The 19,163-nt window shown below is 36.1% G+C and overlaps 2 pseudogenes; both read right to left on the reverse strand.

Moving 5' to 3' along the window:
- Nucleotides 1-880: 880 nt before the first annotated feature.
- Nucleotides 881-2,623, reverse strand: LOC132314105 (thaumatin-like protein 1; annotated as a pseudogene).
- A 6,252-nt stretch (nucleotides 2,624-8,875) lies between these two features.
- LOC132314107 (uncharacterized) overlaps nucleotides 8,876-19,163 on the reverse strand; it is a 37,199-nt pseudogene continuing 26,911 nt past the window's right edge.

Raw genomic sequence — 19,163 nt, forward strand, 5'->3', positions numbered from 1 at the left:
ATTAGGTTAGTTGAGACCTTTTGAATAAGAGAAATTGCATCGAGATGATGGGATTCAATGCAATATTAGAATCCAATAGGTAAATTTTTTTTTTATTTTTAAATCTCATATATTGATGCAAAATTCCTTAAATAAGATGATTATTTGCAACAGAATGAGAACAGTCACAAATAGAATAACTCACAATAGATTCTAAAATCTCATATATTGATGCAAAATTCCTTAAACAAGATGGTTAATTTGCACAATGAACACATATTGTCAACTGGACAGATGTAACGAGTTGGGTGGCTCGCAGTCCGACTCAAAAGCTTAAGTTATTAAGTGGTGCTAACACCCAACCCATCAATGATTCATTTCACTTCACATCCAGATTTAATGTGGGACAAGTCTCCCTCCCAACATATCCCTTGTAACATTCTTACCCACCCGAACTTACAACCCCCGTTTAGGCCACCTTGCCTACCCGAAGAGGAACTCAAAACGCCTTTATTACAATCAGGCCACCTTGCTTACTCGGGAAAAATACACGAAGACCTCTAGGTCGGGCACTTGGCATGACATCAGATCAAAAACTGGGTGGGTCTAACTCTGATACCAACTATAACAAGACGGGTGCTTCGTGGTCCGAGATGCATACCTCTTCTCATCCGTATCTATTATGGGACAAATATTCCTTGTAACAGCAGACCTCTTCCACATGTTCATTCCATTTTTATATTTATGTATGGTACATATTATCTATATGTCAAGTGTGACCACAAGTACAAATTTAGACATGAACTTGTAACTTATACAAGAGAAATATAAATTGTTTAATTTCAGTAGCTAGTAAACAAGTAGGAGGGGGTTGTAACGGAGTCAGGAATTTGTTAAGAGGGGCAATGTTAAACATAATAAAATAAGGTTTTTTTAAATAAAGGTGCAATAAAAAGCAAGTTGAAGTTGTAGTAATGGTACAATAATTAAAATTCATAATTTCTATAATACTTCAAAAAAATAAAATAAAAAAACATAAAAACTTGACATTAAGGAATAACTACAAGCCCCCCTCAAAAAAATAAAAAATAAAAAATAAAAAATACTGTGGACATACAAAAATATTCTATCTAAACAAATATTTCTCCTCTCTGCTGTTTCTCATGGACAGAATGTAATGGCATAGTTAGGACCACCAGTGCACGTCAAAGTGCTAGTTTTGTCATCATAGGCATAACTATACGCCAACGGACACATCCCTTTCAAATACTTTGAATAGTCCGTGGGTGGACAAGTCTCTGGTGAGCCAAAAGGCCCGATGCAACAATATTGTGGCTGATTCAGTGCTAGGCATGCACTCTTGCAACCAATTGTGACACCATCTATTTTTCAAGGCAAGTTCTGGTGGACATTCGGCATTGACATCGATTGGGCATACCGTGGCGTTGCAGTTATCGGATCCACCTACGTACCGGGGTGACGGAAACCGGTAAGTTGAAGCCGTCCACTAGGCTAACGTCATAAAAATCTTATCCATTATAGCCTGCTAGGGTTAATTCTATTAGGGTTGCCGGTGGGATTGCTCCGGCACCATTACAACTTATCTAGCCAGAACCACAGTTGCCACTCTGACATGTGAACTTTCCACCAACGTCCATGGAGAAAAAAGCCCGAGCCCAAAACCTGCCTGACCATGAGGCCGGCGCGTCAAGGGACGATAAGGCTTTGGATGCTAACTCGAATCCAGTTGACGATAATTGAGCGCCACCACCCCCAGTGAGGGTTCCATGCCCAATAGTGTAAGGACAGTTATTTGTGAATATGAATGTGACTGAGTGAGCCCCTAAAATACAAAAGAATACCATATAGAATTTGCATGCACGATCATGAACATGCTTCACAAAAAATTTAAAAATATATATATGTAAACAAAAAAAGTGTCCATTTAATTATATATATATGGAAACCATTATAGTACTTGTAATTTACTTTAAAATTTTCAATTACCAAATCTAACTCCAACTCTATCAATTTCCTATGGAGATTAGTTATTCCTTTCTGTATCTAGCACTATCACTTTTTATTGGTATTCCAAAATTCTTGCACTTTATCAACACAAACACAGATTCTTTGAATACCATACAGACTATATTTAGCATAAAAACATATTGTCTTAAGATTAATATCATGAACATGTGTTTGTAAATGGTAATAAATAACTATATATATATATATATGTGTGCGCGTGCGCCAGTGTACATATAAGTCAAATTTGAGTTCATAACAAATCATCAAACATTATTTTTTCATAATAGAGAGTAAAAGATGAATGAGTTCAAGTTTCTGCAAAGGTGAGTCTATATTAAATAATAATAATAGTAATACTTATTATATAAATTGTTGTGAAGCAATCAAAAAAAAGAAAAAAATCAACTTTTTCATTATAATGTTTGAAGGATAATGAACCACTGACCAATTAATGAACACACACATTCACTATAATATTGTTCACGCACATATGTAATATCTGAAGAGGAAGTCAAGAATAACTTATAAAAGAAAAACAAAAAAAATACAAAAACTTACAGGAATAAAAAATGGTGGCGAGGGCAAGTGCAACGAGAAAATATTTAGCATTCGTCATTTTCTGTAATACTGTGATACTGAGTTCTGTTATGTGTAGTTGTGCTTCCGTAGTAGGAGGATTATATACATGGGTCAAAAGCGTGTAACAATAAATAATTAGCCATAAAAAACAGGAATCACATGATTTGATTACCTTTTTGAATCTTTAATTTGGCATTGATATTTTTTAGGTTAGATTATTATGTAATTTGAAATTTTGAGGAGAGTGCAATTAATAATATTTATGACTGAAATTTGAAATTTTGGTCAAATTACAAATTACTTAATTTGGCAACTATTAATTTTTTTAACAAATTAACTTGGTTTGTGGATGAAATTCAAGCAAATGTCATGTCATTGTTGTCCACGTTCATGAAATAAGTAGAAAACATGTAGACAATTTTTTTTTTCTCCCTTTTTTTAAAAAGGAAGTTTCCTTGCTTCGAAAGGTGAAATAATACCTTATTAGGCACAAGAAAATCATTTTTAACTCCGTGGGAAGTGTTCTAATATAATCTGTATCTATTTTCTACAATTAAATGTATGTAGAGTTTCTTACCATTTTTTAATTTTAAACTAAGATCAATTTAATCCAAATATATATATATATATATATATATATATATATATATATATAATGTTATGGTCTTTCTTGTAATTATGCGGATGGAGTCAAATTTGACTCTTAAGAGCAGGTCCAATGGTCTATATTTTGGCAAGATCCGCTCAATTTGGTGACCCAATCCGCTCGTCCCCAAAATTGAGCCGCCAATTTAGAATCGCTTTGTGGGTCATCCTTTTTGGCGACTCATTTCGTTATCCACAATGCCTGTATTATTATTTCTTTTAAAAAAAGAGTAATGGTACTTTGTTCGATCAAATTGGTCTATTCGTAGTCTGAATCTTACGTGTAATTGTCACTAATTATCTAAATCGTGTTGATATTTTATTTGCATGCTAAAGATACCAAAAATAAATACATGGAAAGAAGCTGAAAATGTTTTGACGGCCCATCTCTATCCCTCTGATTTCGTTCTGCTGATTCCTTGATTCTTTCTCTCTTTAACTCACTGTTCTCTCTTTTTCGGAAACGGATCATCTCTAAGAAAAATTATATCCAAGCATCTATATGTATTAATCCTACAACTATTAAGGCGCCACATCAACAACTTCTTTGATTCACTGAATATACTAAAAGTTACATCACTTCTTAAATTATCTAATTACAAGTTTACCCACATTAAAAAAACATTTTTTCTCTTTCTCCTCTCTTCCTTCTCTCTCCTATATATATATATATATATATATATATATTATATACGGTCAGAGTCTCGGCGATGGTGTCTCTGGCGTCCATGCGCTTAGAGAAGGCGGCCATGGGTCTTGTGATCAGGCTTCCATGTGTACAACAGGACCATCTCCAAGGTCGAAGAAACCCTAAATCGAGCCCACCGTGAAAGTAACATCCTTGTCCATGGAAATGAAACCCTACATTGAGCAAGAGAGAGGGCAGAGGAGGAGATGGACGGAGTTACCTCACCCTCTCTCAAAATTTCACAAACCCTCTCTTTGATCCATCCTTCCCTTGCTCAAGCTCCAAATCATTCAAACCCATTCCCTTCAACAAGCCCAAAACTCGGATCAGTCAGTTTCGCTGATGATATTGCACGCAGCTCGCGATCACGGCTTGAATAGACCCAATTTGCTTCTTTTCTTGATCCGCCATTGACAACTCTCTCTCTCAAACCTCCTCTTTCTTTATTTCTATGTCGTTCCAGAGAGTAGTGTGTCTCATCGAATTGGGTTCACAAGAATCCGTTGAAAAGTGGCGAACAAATGCTTCAAACCTTCAATCAACAAAACTATTCAAGCTTGAAGCCTTCAAATCAATTAATAATTCTAATGCTTGGCAGTCAACAAAACTATTCAAACTCTTAAATATATATTATTGGAGAACTATAATTGAATTTCCTAAATCGGATATAAATACAAGTTGAAGGATCATAATCAATTTTAATTGGAATTGACAAAAATAAAAAATAAAAAATAAAAAATCAATTCAACAGTAAAGAAGAGAGTTGAATTGTATATAATCTGTATATATATATATATATATATATATATATATATATATATATATATGTTATATATAGGAGAGAGAAGGCAGAGAGGAGAAAGAGAAAAAAAGTTTTTTTTTAATATAGGTAAATTTGTAATTTAACATAGTTAAATATTTTTAAAAAGTGCCGTAACTTTTAGTATTTCCAGTGAGTCAAAGAAGTTATTGATGTGGCGCCTTATAATCGTAGGATTAATACATGTAGATGCTTGAAGAGAATTTTTCTTGGAGAGGATCCGTTCCCCTCTTTTCCACTAGCAAAATTGACAGAAAAACAAAGCATTGAGAAGTCTCTACTGATTCATAAAATCAAAAGGAAAAATACATACATACATACATATATATATATATGTTTGCTTGAAGAGGAAAAAATGAACCCTAATAAGATTGAAGGTATTTTTTCATGTTTTTTTAATTTCATTTTCAATATATATTTTGGCTTCCGTATATTGTATCAGTTTTGGGGATTTGATTAGGAAAAAAAAAAAAAAAAAAAACTTCAAAAGTTCATTAAGAATTGTAATGATGAATAGTGAGTTAGAGATATAAATAATCAATGGAGCAGCAGAACGAAGAAGATGAATAGAGAAATTCTTTCTATATTTATTTTTGGTATCTTTAGTGCCCAAATAAACTATCAACTATTTAGGTAATTACGTGGCAGTTACATGTATGATTCGGATTAGGAGTAGGCCAATTTGATCGGACAGAGTATCATTACTCTTAAAAAAAAGGCCCTGTAGCATTCCAGATATGTTTTTAAAGTCCTGTTTACCTTTAAAAAAAAAAAAAAAAAAAATTTAAGTTTCTTGGCCTTTTTTATTTAATTTTTTCACCTCAACAAAATTAAACCAAAGAGTCATTAAGCTAGGCATTGTTTGGCTGAAACAAAGAGTGCTTTAAAGGCTTTTTTGGGCAAAAAAAGGCTTAGACAAATTCAGTTTTGTTTTTTTTGTTTTTTTTTTTTTTTTTTTCCTTTACAACGTCTACTATTATAGTTGTTTGGCTGACACAAACATTGCCTTAACAAACTATATTGGCCCAAAAAGTTTTTTTTGGGTCTTTTTTTTGCTCCTCTATAAATACGTCAATCGTACCATCATTCACCTCACATCCAACCCATCTATATTCTCAACTCCTTCAACCTACAACTATAACTCCTAAGTCATTTTCTCAATCTTAGCTATATTTTTAATACTCAAGTTGAATCCATGGATCCTCCACCCCCATATTATAACTACAACTCCCAAATTAACCAATCAAATGATGATTTTGAGCCCTTCAACCAATTTTATGGAGGAGAATCCCAATTTCCATCTCATCAACCATCCCGATTTTTCAACATTGGTACTAAAGTGCCACAATCGAGTAACTCCCAACCTTCAAGAAAGTAAAAGGTTAATCGGCCTCCCAACTGGTCCACACCCAAAGATAAGGCTTTATGTTATGCGTGGATGACCATTGGCTTTGATGCAGTAATTGGTTTAGACCAACAAAACTTAGCGTTACGGATCAGAATTCATGAAAATTTTGAGAAACATAATAGTGGTGCTGGTACACCTAAATGAAATAAAAACACTTTGTTGAATAAAATTTTCTAGATGTATGGCATAGATCAAAAGGAATCTGACTAGTGGGCAAATCAATGAATACAAGTTCTTTACTGTATTAAATTTATCATGTAAATATTTTAAACATTTTCCTTCTAATAATTATTGATTTTTTTTAATTAATTAATTAATTAATTAATTATTATTATTATTATTATTATTATTATTATTATTATTTTTTTTTTTTTTTTTTTTTTTTTTTTTTTTTTTTTGTAGATAGTAGTAACTAAAGAACTATTCTCTAGTCAAACTTGCACCCAATTTAAGTTAGACAGTTTTTTTGAAGTACAATAATAAATGGCATTCACATTGTACCGGTTTAGTAAGGAAAAACAAAAGGAAACATCAGCAAAAGAAAATGAGTGGAATCCACATTGATGATAATGAGCCTATCGGTTACTTAAACCTATCTACTCCATCAAGTAATGCAGCAACGACACCACGCTCGGTTGAAGGATCAGCACACATAGGCGAAAATGATCGGCCCGATGTTGAAGAATGTAAACCATTACAGAGACCACAAGGACAAACAACACGGAAGCAGAGCCAAAATAAGAATAAAACTTCTGGCTAATTACAGAATGAATTCAATAACAAATTCGATGATGCAACAACCCTTTATCATTCTCAATCTCAAAGTCCGAAACTCAAAGTGGAAAAAAAAAAAAAACCAGGCAAATAGAGCTTTAAAATAAAGAAAGAGCTAAAGAGATGTCAATCATGCAAAGAGATCCAGAATTGATGCCAACAATAGCATGGAAGGCATGGCTTATTGAACGTCAAAACGAGATATTAGAATCTATATGTTCATGCTATAACTCAAGCTTCCTATTGGAATTTTTTTTTCTAGTTGATTTTATAATAAATATTTATTTTTTATTTTTTTAAAAAAAGAAAAAAATCATATCATATTGCATTTGTTTTAATTTATTTTCAACCACAATGGATATTGTATTGTTTAATTTCTTTTTATAATAAAGTCATTTGTAGTATAGCCCTTGGGAAAATATTTTTTTAAAAAATTATTAAAAATACTAAAATATTATTATTTTGGAGAACGAAAATACACCATTGGAGCACATGCGATAGCTAAAATTATGAGAGTCCAAAACTCCAACTTGACTTTTGGAAATGTTCATGTGGCTCTTGGAAAATGTTGACATGGCAAATTTTAGCTTTTCCAATGACTATGTTTCTAACAGCTATATATTAAATAGTTATATTTTTCATATTATATAAATACTCATTTGCTCATCAAGAAAAAAAAAATGATTAAATTATTTGTTGTGTTATTTCCCAAAGACAATATTCTTCCACCGAACACATATATTTGCAAATAATTCAATTTAGTAAATTATTATTTTTTATTTAAATTAAGCAATACAATATCCATTATGGGTTGATGTATTTGTTATAGATGTGAAAACAAAGACAAATTTTTAAAAAAATAAATTTATTCTTTAAGGAAAAAAAATTGAAAATTAACTTGCTAGGGACAATAAAGTCCTAAGTCATGCATTAATGACTCTATTTTCAATGTAGTACAAAAAAAAAAAAAAATTTGAAAAAAAAAAAGAACCGTTTTGGCACTTTTTGTGTCAACCAAAGAGTGCTTAGCGGCTCTCTTCGAGTATTGTTGAGGGGAAGGAAAAAAAAAACCCAAATACACACAAAAACTGATATTTGGGATTTTTCTGAACCAAACAAGCGCTTAGAGCAATTACTTACATTGCTATGGGTCTCTTTAAAATAATAATAATAATAATAATGAAAGTGGGTCCATATGTGCGAGTGCGAGTGCTTGATGCTATATGGGTCACCCTTTTTGACATCACATTTCAATTATCAAAAAATTGGGTCCGTTTTAAAGTAACTTGGATTGCCAAATGCGAACTTGGGCTCGCTTAAATGCAACTACTGAAATTGCTCTAATGTCACATATAATTTTCATATATATATATTCCCTTTGGGCAATTTAATACAATCAATCAATATATATATATATATATATATATATATATATATATGCAAATGCCTTGATAGCCCAATGGTTAGTGCCTCTGGTGAATTTTGGGAGTATCAGACCTCAACTTTTTGTACCTACTAATCTAACTTCTAATCCTTCTTGCCTTGTAATATACACACACACACACACAGTGGAGGGAGTTTCGTCACGAGGGGATGCGCGATTATAGAACTGTATGAATTTAATTCTTTATTCCAAAAAGTTTTCTAACAAAAAGGTATTGGCTATATATATTGTAAAATGACAAAAGTGGTGCTAGATATGAATAGTGGAAATGCCTACACTTAAGAATACCCAAACATGGACGACCAAAGTAAAATTGCAAACTATACTCAGAATATAACTAAAATCAGATTTCAGTGAAGCATTGTTTCATGTGCATGCATTCCAACTTCCAGGTTGCAATTGGCAATTCTAAGAACTTCTGGGATGCAAGCTTGGTTGTCCCCCATTGTAGAAACAGAATTTGATTAGAAAATCAAAAGATATTTTATGCTTCTATTGAAGGATTATCTACTATATAACTCCGTCAAGATTGCCAACAACGAATCGACTCCCAGCAACTTCATTTATCATTTATCTGTAATCCATGTCGAAGAGTTTCACGAACGACCATTGCATCCATACTGCACAAAAAAATAACAATGTAACTGTAACGATCCACTCCACCACATGCTTTGATATTTTCTGCTTTGGGTCTGAGCCCGCACAGTTTTGCTCTTGAGCTTTACTCCAAAAAGCCTCATACCAATTAGAATGACACACCTATATATAAGCACTTCACTTTTCCCTTTTCCCAGATGATGTGGAATTGTGCACCCGTAGCTCACTAGTGTGGTAGCCTGTCAGCGTCTCGCACCCGCCCACGGCACACCAGCCCACAAGGTCATCACAATCCACCCCCCTTGGAGGTTCGACGTCCCCGTAGCCACATTTCTGGCTGGATCAAGCTTTGATACCATTTGTAGCGACCCACTTTACTACATGGTATGATATTGTTCGCTTTGGGCCTGAGCCTGCAACGGTTTTGCTCTTGGGCTTTACCCCAAATGGCCTCATATCAATTGGAGTGACACACGTACATATAAGCACTTCACCTTTCCCTTTCCCAGGTGATGTGGAAATTGTGATGATCTAGTGGGCGGGTGTGCCGTGGACGAATGCGAGACACTGACAGGCTACCACACTGGCGAGCTACGGGTGCACAATCCCACATCGCCTGGAAAAATGAAAGGTGAAGTGCTTATATGTAGGTGTGTCACTCCAATTGGCATGTGATGAGCACTGAAAAGTGCGCATTTAAACCCGTTAAGCTTAAGCATTCTAGTACCTTTATCTATCTTACTTTGCCGTTTTAGACTTATTACATGTTATTTATATTTTCAGGCACTAATCCCAAAATTGAGCTAACTCAGCCAAATAAGAGCTTAATTGAAGCAATCCTGAGATAAACCAAAGGAGGGAGCAAAGTGGAGAAAGAAAGGAGTAAAAAGGAATCAAGTTGTGCAGCTGAAAAGTTCGATCAATCCAACTTAGAGTTCGATCGATCGAACATCTATAATCGATCACAGTACTTCTCGATAGATCCAACCTTGGCCTTTGCTGAAATTCCAAGTTCGATCGATCGAACATCACCTTCGATCGATCGAACCCTATTTTGTCCTATTCAAATGATTGATCTTATCCACAGCTATACGCCTACCAACTACTTTTGTCTTTTTCCCCATAAATATCTTGAAAATATCCCAGCCTTGTCATTATCCGGAGGAGTCAGACCACTTCGATCGATCCAAGATGCAGTTCGATCGATCGAACCCATTTTCGATCGATCCAAGTTAAGGTTCGATCGATCGAACTTCCTCCAGCGAGAAAAAGTTAAAGTCCAGCTCATTTATTCCGTCCTTCATCCAATCATTGGAGAATATGCCTTGCACGACCACAGCTCATCATGGGGTGTATTTGACCTACCTATATAAGGAATATGATACACTTTTTGAGAAAAAAAAAAAAAGTCTCTTGTCACACATTGAAAATCATCTTGGAGGCTATTCTTGGAGAGGAAGAAGGGAGGAAGCTAGAGCAACCATTGGAGGAGATCTTCACCAACAAGGAGCAGCCATGGAGTTAGCCCTTGAGGGTTGGATCATCACTACCATGAGTGGCTAGACATCCTCTTGGGGCTAGAGTTAGCCCCAAGCATGCTTTCTATACTCTAATTTTGTGTATTATTGAGGGATTAGTGTTGTATGATACATCTTGATATTCATGTATATATAAATCTTGATTATTTCATGGTTTGTATGGTTTAATGCTTCCAATTGACTATTCTATTCTATCCATATGTCTATGTATGCTAGAGTAGGATATTCATGTGCTTATCCCTAGATTTAGTGTTTTTGATGCATGTCTATGTGTATTGATGCTATAGATCTAGAGATCATCAAGATGATATGCTTAATGAATGCTATTTTGGTTCATTTGATGGTTTATGCCTATTCTTGATGGTTTGTGCCTCTCCCCTAGTCTAGATAGCTTTATTTTCATGCTAGTAGTGTAGATTTAGTGTAGTGATAGTGTAATGTTAGATGGGAGGACAATCTACTCTTGATGTTTGATGTTCCATGCTTGTGAGTCCAAATGACATATTCCTCTAATATTGTATTGTATGTGGATTGTGAGCATAATGAAGGATTAATGACTAGTTATGATATGTTGTATCTTTCACATATGTTTAGACAATTTATTCCTCTCCCAATAGATATTTTGTACCTCTCACATGATGTTTAGATAATGCATGTTTAACTAAATCATCCTTATGGATTGCTTGGACTATGAGCCTAATGAAAGGTTCAATGACTTGAATTGTTATTTTGTTATCTTCACATGTTGTTTAGACAATATATTCCTCTACCAATAGATGTATTGTGGCCTCACACATGTTGATTGAGACAATTTGCACTTGTTGAGTCACCCTTACCAATTGAATGTCTTTTACACACACAACATTGTTGCAACATATTCATTTCCCTCATTAGTCACTTGATTATGGTTTGGAATAGTATTGCTTGGTGGTAACCTCTACACCCCAAGACCTCTCTCTCTCTTGTTTACTTCATATTATTTTATTTAGTTGAATTCAATTTAGCTTAATCAACCAACCCAATTCTCTTTTGCAATCATTTGGTACGCTAGAGTCGAAGTTGAAATTCCAACACGTATGATCCCTTGGGACGATCCCTACTCACTCTTGCTACGTTAGTAGTGGTGTTGGTAGTGGTTTTTATAAATTTAAATTTGACATAAAAGGCTTTTCTTGAACCACACATTCACTACATTTAGTTTGGCGTTTACAAGCAACCTCGTCAGATTTTGAAAAACTTGTTGGTTTCCTTGATGGAGTCGCCACAACCAACAAAGCTTGAAAGTTGTGTGTGAATTTAGGAGGTGGCCAAGTTTTACATTTATAGAAAGCCGCTACTACCTTTCTCTATATAAAATATAGATAGGGTGAGTAGGGATCGTCCCAAGGGATTATACGTGTTGGAATTTCAACTTCGACTCTAGCGTACCAAATGATTGCAAAAGAGAATTAGGTTGGTTGATTATACTAAATGAGCTAAACTATAATAAAGCAATGCAATAAGATAAAGAGTAAGTAAGAAGGAAAGGTCTTGGGGTGTAGAGATCACCACCAAACAATACTATTCCAAACCATAATCAAGTGACTAATGAGGGAAATGAATGTGTTGCAACAATGTTGTGTGTGTAAAAGACATTCAATTGGTAAGGGTGACTCAACAAGTGCAAATTGTCTCAATCAACATGTGTGAGGCCACAATACATCTATTGGTAGAGGAATATATTGTCTAAACATCATGTGAAGATAACAAAATAACAATTCAAGTCATTGAACCTTTCATTAAGCTCATAGTCCAAGCAATCCATAAGGATGATTTAGTTAAACATGCATTATCTAAGCATCATGTGAGAGGTACAAAATAGCTATTGGGAGAGGAATAAATTGTCTAAACACGTGTGAAAGATACAACATATCATAACTAGTCATTAATCCTTCATTAAGCTTAAAATTCCATTACACCACAATATTAGAGCATATGCTTCTTGCATTCAAAAGGATGGAACATCAAAGAACAAGCATGAATTGTTTCCCCAACTAACACTACACTACTTAAAAGAGAAGCACAATCCATCAAGGAATAAGTATGAACCATCTAGAGAACCAAAATAGCATTCATTAAGCATATCATCTTGACAATCTCTAGATCTATAGCATCAATACACATAGACATGCATCAAAAACACTAAATCTAGGGATAAGCACATGAATATCCTACTCTAGCATACATAGACATATGGATAGAATAGAATAGTCAATTGGAAGCATTAAACTATACAAACCATGAAATAATCAATATTTATATATACATGAATATCAAGATGTATCATACAACACTAATCCCTCAATAATACACAAGATTAGAGTATAGAAAGCATGCTTGGGGCTAACTCTAGCCCCAAGAGGATGTCTAGCCACTCATGGTAGTGATGATCCAACCCTCAAGGGCTAACTCCATGGCTGCTCTTTGTTGGTGAAGATCTCCTCCAATGGTTACTCTAGCTTCCTCCCTTCTTCCTCTCCAAGAATAGCCTCCAAGATGATTTTCAATGTGTGACAAGAGACTTTTTTTTTTTTCTCAAAAAGTGTATCATATTCCTTATATAGGTAGGTCAAATACACCCCATGATAAGCTGTGGTCGTGCAAGGCATATTCTCCAATAATTGGATGAAGGACGGAATAAATGAGCTGGACTTTAACTTTTTCTCGTTGGAGGAAGTTCGATTGATCGAACCTTAACTTGGATCGATCGAAAATGGGTTCGATCAATCAAACTGCATCTTGGATCGATCGAAGTGGTCTGACTCCTCCGGATAATGACAAGGCTGGGATATTTTCAAGATATTTATGGGGAAAAAGACAAAAGTGGTTGGTAGGCGTACAGCTGTGGATAAGATCAATCATTTGAATAGGACAAAATAGGGTTCGATCGATCGAAGGTGATGTTCGATCGATCGAACTTGGAATTTCAGCAAAGGCCAAGGTTGGATCTATCGAGAAGTACTGTGATCGATCATAGATGTTCGATCGATCGAACTCTAAGTTGGATCGATCGAAATTTTCAGCTGCACAACTTGATTCCTTTTTGCTCCTTTCTTTCTCCACTTTGTTCCCTCCTTTGGTTTATCTCAGGATTGCTTCAATTAAGCTCTTATTTGGCTGAGTTAGCTAAATTTTGGGATTAGTGCCTGAAAATATAAATAACATGTAATAAGTCTAAAACGGCAAAGTAAGATAGATAAAGTACTAGAATGCTTAAGCTTAACGGGTTTAAATGCGCACTTTTCAGTGCTCATCAGCATGAGGCCTTTTGGGGTAAAGTCCAAGCGCAAAATCGTGTTAGCTCAGGTTCAAAGCGGACAATATCATGCTATGTGGTGGAGTGGGTCGTTACAAATGGTATCAGAGCCTAGGTTTAAGAATGCCAAGATGAAGGGAATGTCGTCAGAATGGAGCTTAAGATATGAAGTGTGTTATGGAATGCGTAAATTATTTGTTGTCGAAGCATGCTCCATCTTAGGTTTGATTAATTGTTAGGACTAATGATTATATCATTTTTCATTAAATAGGATGTCGGGAGCTGGTATGAGGCCTTTTGGGTTAAAGCGCAAGAGCAAAATCGTGTGGGCTCAAGCCCAAAACGGACAATATCATACCATGTGCTAGAGTGTGTCGTTACAAATGGTATCAGAGCTTAACCCAGCCGGAAGTGTGCCGACGGGGACGTCAGGCCTCCAAGGGGGGGTGGATTGTGATGATCCTGTGGGCGGGTGTGCCGTGGGCGGGTGCAAGACACTGATAGGCTACCACACTAGCGAGTTATAGGTGCACAATCCCACATCGCCTAGGAAAGAAAAAGGTGAAGTGCTTATATGTAAGTATGTCACTCCAATTGGTATGAGGCCTTTTAGGATAAAGCCCAAGAGCAAAACTATGTGGACTCATGCTAAAAGCGGACAATATCATACCATGTGGTGGAGTGGGTCGTTATAAATGGTATCAGAGCCTAACCCAGCCGGAAGTGTGCCGACGGGAACGTCGGGCCTCTAAGGGGGGTGGATTGTGATGACTATATGGGCAGGTGTGCCGTGGGCGGGTGCGAGACACTGATAGGCTACCACACTAGCGAGTTACGGGTACACAGTCCCACAACGCCTGGGAAAGGAAAAGGTGAAGTGCTTATATGTAGGTGTGTCATTCCAATTGGTATGAGGCCTTTTATGGTAAAGCCCAAGAGCAAAACCGTGCGGGCTCAAGCCTAAAGCGAACAATATCATATCATGTGGTGGAATGTGTCGTTACAAATAGTATCATAGCCTAGGTTTAAGAATACCAAGGTGAAGGGAATGTTGTAAGAATGGAGCTTAAGATATGAATATGTTATGGAATGCATAAATTATCTATCGTCGAAGCATGCTCCATCTTAGGTTTGATTAATCGTTAAGACTAATGATTATATCATTTTTCATTAAATAGGATGTCGGGAGTTGGTATGAGGCCTTTTGGGGTAAAGCCCAAGAGCAAAACTATAGGAGCTCAGGCCCAAAGTGGACAATATCATATTATGTGGTGGAGTGGGTCGTTACAAATGATATCAGAGCCTAACCCAGCCGGAAGTATGCCGACGGGGATGTCGGGCCTGCAAGGGGGGCTGGATTGTGATGACCCTGTGGGCGGGTGTGTCGTGGGCGGGTGCGAGACACTGACAGGCTACCACACTGGCGAGCTATGAGTGCACAATCGCACATCGCTTAGGAAAGGAAAAGGTGAAGTGCTTATATATAGGTGTGTCACTCCAATTGGTATGAGCCCTTTTGGGATAAAGCACAAAAGCAAAATTGTGCAGGCTCAGACCCAAAGCGAACAATATCATACCATGTGGTGGAGTAGATTGTTACAAATGGTATCAGAGCCTAACCCAGCCAGAAGTGTGCCGACGAGGACGTCGGGCCTCCAAGGGGGGTGGATTGTGATGACCTTGTGGGCGGGTGTACTATGTGCGGGTGCGAGACATTGACAGTTTACCATACGGGCGGGTTACGGGTGCACAATCCCACATTACCTGGAAAAGGAAAAGGAAAAGGTGAAGTGCTTATATATAGATGTGTCACTCCAATTGGTATGAAGTCTTTTGGGGTAAAGTTCAAGAGCAAAATCGTGCGAGCTCAGGCCCAAAGCGAACAATATCATACCATGTGGTGGAGTAGGTCGTTATAAATGGTATCAGAACCTAATCCAGCCGAAAGTGTGCCGACGGGGACGTCGGACCTCCAGCAGGGTGGATTGTGATGACCCTGTGGGCGGGTGTGCCGTGGGTGGGTGCAAGACACTAACAGGTTATCACACTGGCGAGTTACGGGTGCACAATCCCACATCGCCTGAAAAAGGAAAAGGTGAAGTACTTATATGTAAATGTGTCACTCCAATTGGTATGAGGCCTTTTAGGACAAAGACCAAGAGCGAAACCGTGCGAGCTTAGGCCCAAAGCAGACAATATCATGCCATGTGATGGAGTGGGTCGTTACAGTAACTTTATAGCAAGATAAACCATGCATTCCCAGAAAACAGCCGAAAGGGTATATCTTGTGTGTTTATGATCGAATTACGAATACTTTTGATGCCTCAATTTAATCATATTTGGTGTTGCAAAGTATCCAAATTAGCACGAGGCCTCCAGTTCCTAGGGTTGACCATTTCGGATTTGGTCCTCCTTTGTTTTTGAACAAAATGACAATTTCTGAAAAGCTGCAGATGGGTATCTAGAGTATAAACGAGAGCGCACACACATAAATTCGGAACTAAATCCACGATCCATTTCCCACAGTATAGTAAACAGAATCGAAACAATGTAACAAACTATAAGGGAAGAACCAAATCGTCTCGATTTTCACTATTTAAAAGAAATTGTCAAATATTCAAATAAAAGCCCTGTTATTTCAACAAATATTCTGTCAATTAGATAAGGGCATATACCAAATTCATATTGGTCTGGCAGCTATTGAAGATCTGAATCATCTGATCAACAACACATGTGTAGCCTTCACTTTTCTTAACCAACAAAAAATAGAATACTTAATGTGATTGGACAACGAATACGCAAATTGCATTAGGTCAATAGGAGTTATCGATAAAATTGATCAACAATCAAAGAATACAAAATTTCAAGGAAATTTCTTAAAGTTAGTATTATTACACTAAAAATGAAGCAATTCCATAAACATTGATACAAATTATGATGATAATTAGAAAGAGAAAGAAACAAAAAATTACAAGTCACTTGCGTTTTCGCTCTGGAGACATAGGCTAGTATAAATTTGCTCTGCCCTCCCCTCCCCTCCGAACATGGAGAAGCTGTTTCACAGTATCAAAAAGCAATGGAACGTCTATTCTGTTGAAAGCTTACATATTGTCCAGGGCTTTTTTTTTTACTAGTGATTTTCTTTCTTTTTTCTGAAGTTTCAATATCATCGAAAAAGAAAAAGAAAAAAGGAAAGCAGTGTGAATCATTCAACTAGGAAAAAAAAAATCATTTCAACTAGGAAAAAAAAAAATCATTCAAAAAGAAATGCACTGCCATGGGCCAGTCAGGGCAGCTTATGATGAATCAAGGTTCAACAAGGGAGTGTATGAACTTTCAAGACAAAAACAAACAGGTTTCGGGAGGAGGGGGAAAAAAAAACAAGAATAATTGATTTCAAATAATAATGAAAGAACAACCAATCAAAATTGTTAATAATAAGAAAGGCTCGTATATAAGTCAGAAATAACAAATTAAATTAAGCCCCAATTTTATGAAAAGGAAAATGTAATGACTTCCACACTCGAAAGGAGTTAAATGCCCTTCTAAATTATATATCATTCTAGGAAGAGGTTCTGCTTTCAATTAGGCTTGAAAGCCAGGCTTACATGCACTTTGCTTCATTTTGCAATTGAATATGCATGTGAAGATGTACTACAATTAAACATGGAAACATCAATGCATGTGTCTGAGCATATGTCCGCACATTCATACATTATGTGTGTACGCATATTAGTTGAAAGATTTAAGGAAAAAAAAAGAAAAAAGGATATATATGTCAGCACCAAGAATCAGATCAAATCCTATCAAATCCCGTTGTAAAATTTGGTTTAGCTGATCAGAATTTCCCCATTCTAGCTTCTCAGCTATCAACCCTGCATATAAAGAGTCAGAAAAATATGTCAACTTATCCAAACATAAATCTAGATTTTGCAACTTTGTTTCTTTACCAGCACAGCAATTAGAGTTCTCAGAAGATGAATGCAGCTCTATATTTTTCTTCAGGATCTGAAGGAAAAATTAATAAACAGTTACAACATGAGATGATTAAGTTTAGAAGTTACCAAAAGTTAAAAAGAAATTATATCTGAACACTTGACCTGCCTTGAGGACTTCCTCATTATGGTCAGTCAACACGACTTCACGGCAAAATCGACTGCAGAGTATTCCAGTTATGCCTACACGTTGGGAGGCAAAGCCATCAGTCTATATCATCAAGGACTCAAAAATGAATAGTGTTAAGAAAATTGTAATAGAGAGACGACTGGACTGACCTTTTCTTTCTCTAAGTGGATAACTTTTTGAAGAAAGAAAAGAGCGCAAGAGATCCTCGCCAAGAGGAATTACAATGGGAAATCTAACAGTAAGTTAAGGATGCACAAACTATAAAGCTACATCCTTAATGCGTTTAAGTTTGGAAACTACATAACCAATGAACCAAAGATGATCACTCCACATCCGTATATCCAAAAGTCCAAGACATATAGAGTATAACTAAACAAAACATGCCTTCTGCAATTTTACTGACCTATATGAGGATCCTATCTTCTAGAGCTGTCAAACACAAATTTCTGGACATAAACAAACTTTGAGGAATAAAAGAGCTCTAAAATCCATCCCTCATGTTACACTATAGGTTGGCACCTTCTAACATGCATCACTTACTCTCAGAACTTTGTAGGTATGCAGTTTATCAATTGATCTAGAAGATCTGTCTAGATTGCAACATAGATTTTTGATCACGCGCCGGGGGCTGGGCTTAAGAACATAGATTTTGATGTTAGCTGACCCTGGCAACCGCAATGGATTGGATTCCAATATCCGCAAAATTTTACTGTCAAACACATACATTGCTTTGGATTATCACTTACCAACACCAGATCCTAATTCTATAACAGAACATCCTTGAAGGATCTCAGCATTCTTTGAGAGGTAATCATTCAAAAGCAGCGCACCAGGCCACACCATCTGCCCCGTCAAATCAAAATCAGCTGTCACAAATAATTAGCATAAAAAAGATATTATTTTATATGATAGGCAACATTTAGCATTACTTGACCAAAAAGACCGCATACAATAAGTAAAAATTCATCTTCTTCACAGATTCTATTCAATTTCTTGCGATATAGCCAGCAGAATTCATGGGTCAACTTAGGATTAATATGGCAGGTTTTATTTGATTTTATTTTCCTTCTTTATGCCTTGTGATTGTAGCCTTCATTGTAGCCATTCTCTTGTATATATGCACCATCGTGTATAGCCATTAGAAATATAATGAAATGAATATACAGTATCTTCCACAAACTGTCTCCATCTCTTCCAATATTTGACATGGTATCAGAGCTTCTTTTTTTTTGAAACTCTTTCA

Source organism: Cornus florida, unplaced genomic scaffold (assembly GCF_030987335.1).
Source record: "Cornus florida cultivar Cherokee Brave unplaced genomic scaffold, ASM3098733v1 CherokeeBrave_3.0.0_Hap2_Chr06, whole genome shotgun sequence".
Taxonomy (NCBI): Eukaryota; Viridiplantae; Streptophyta; class Magnoliopsida; order Cornales; family Cornaceae; genus Cornus; species Cornus florida.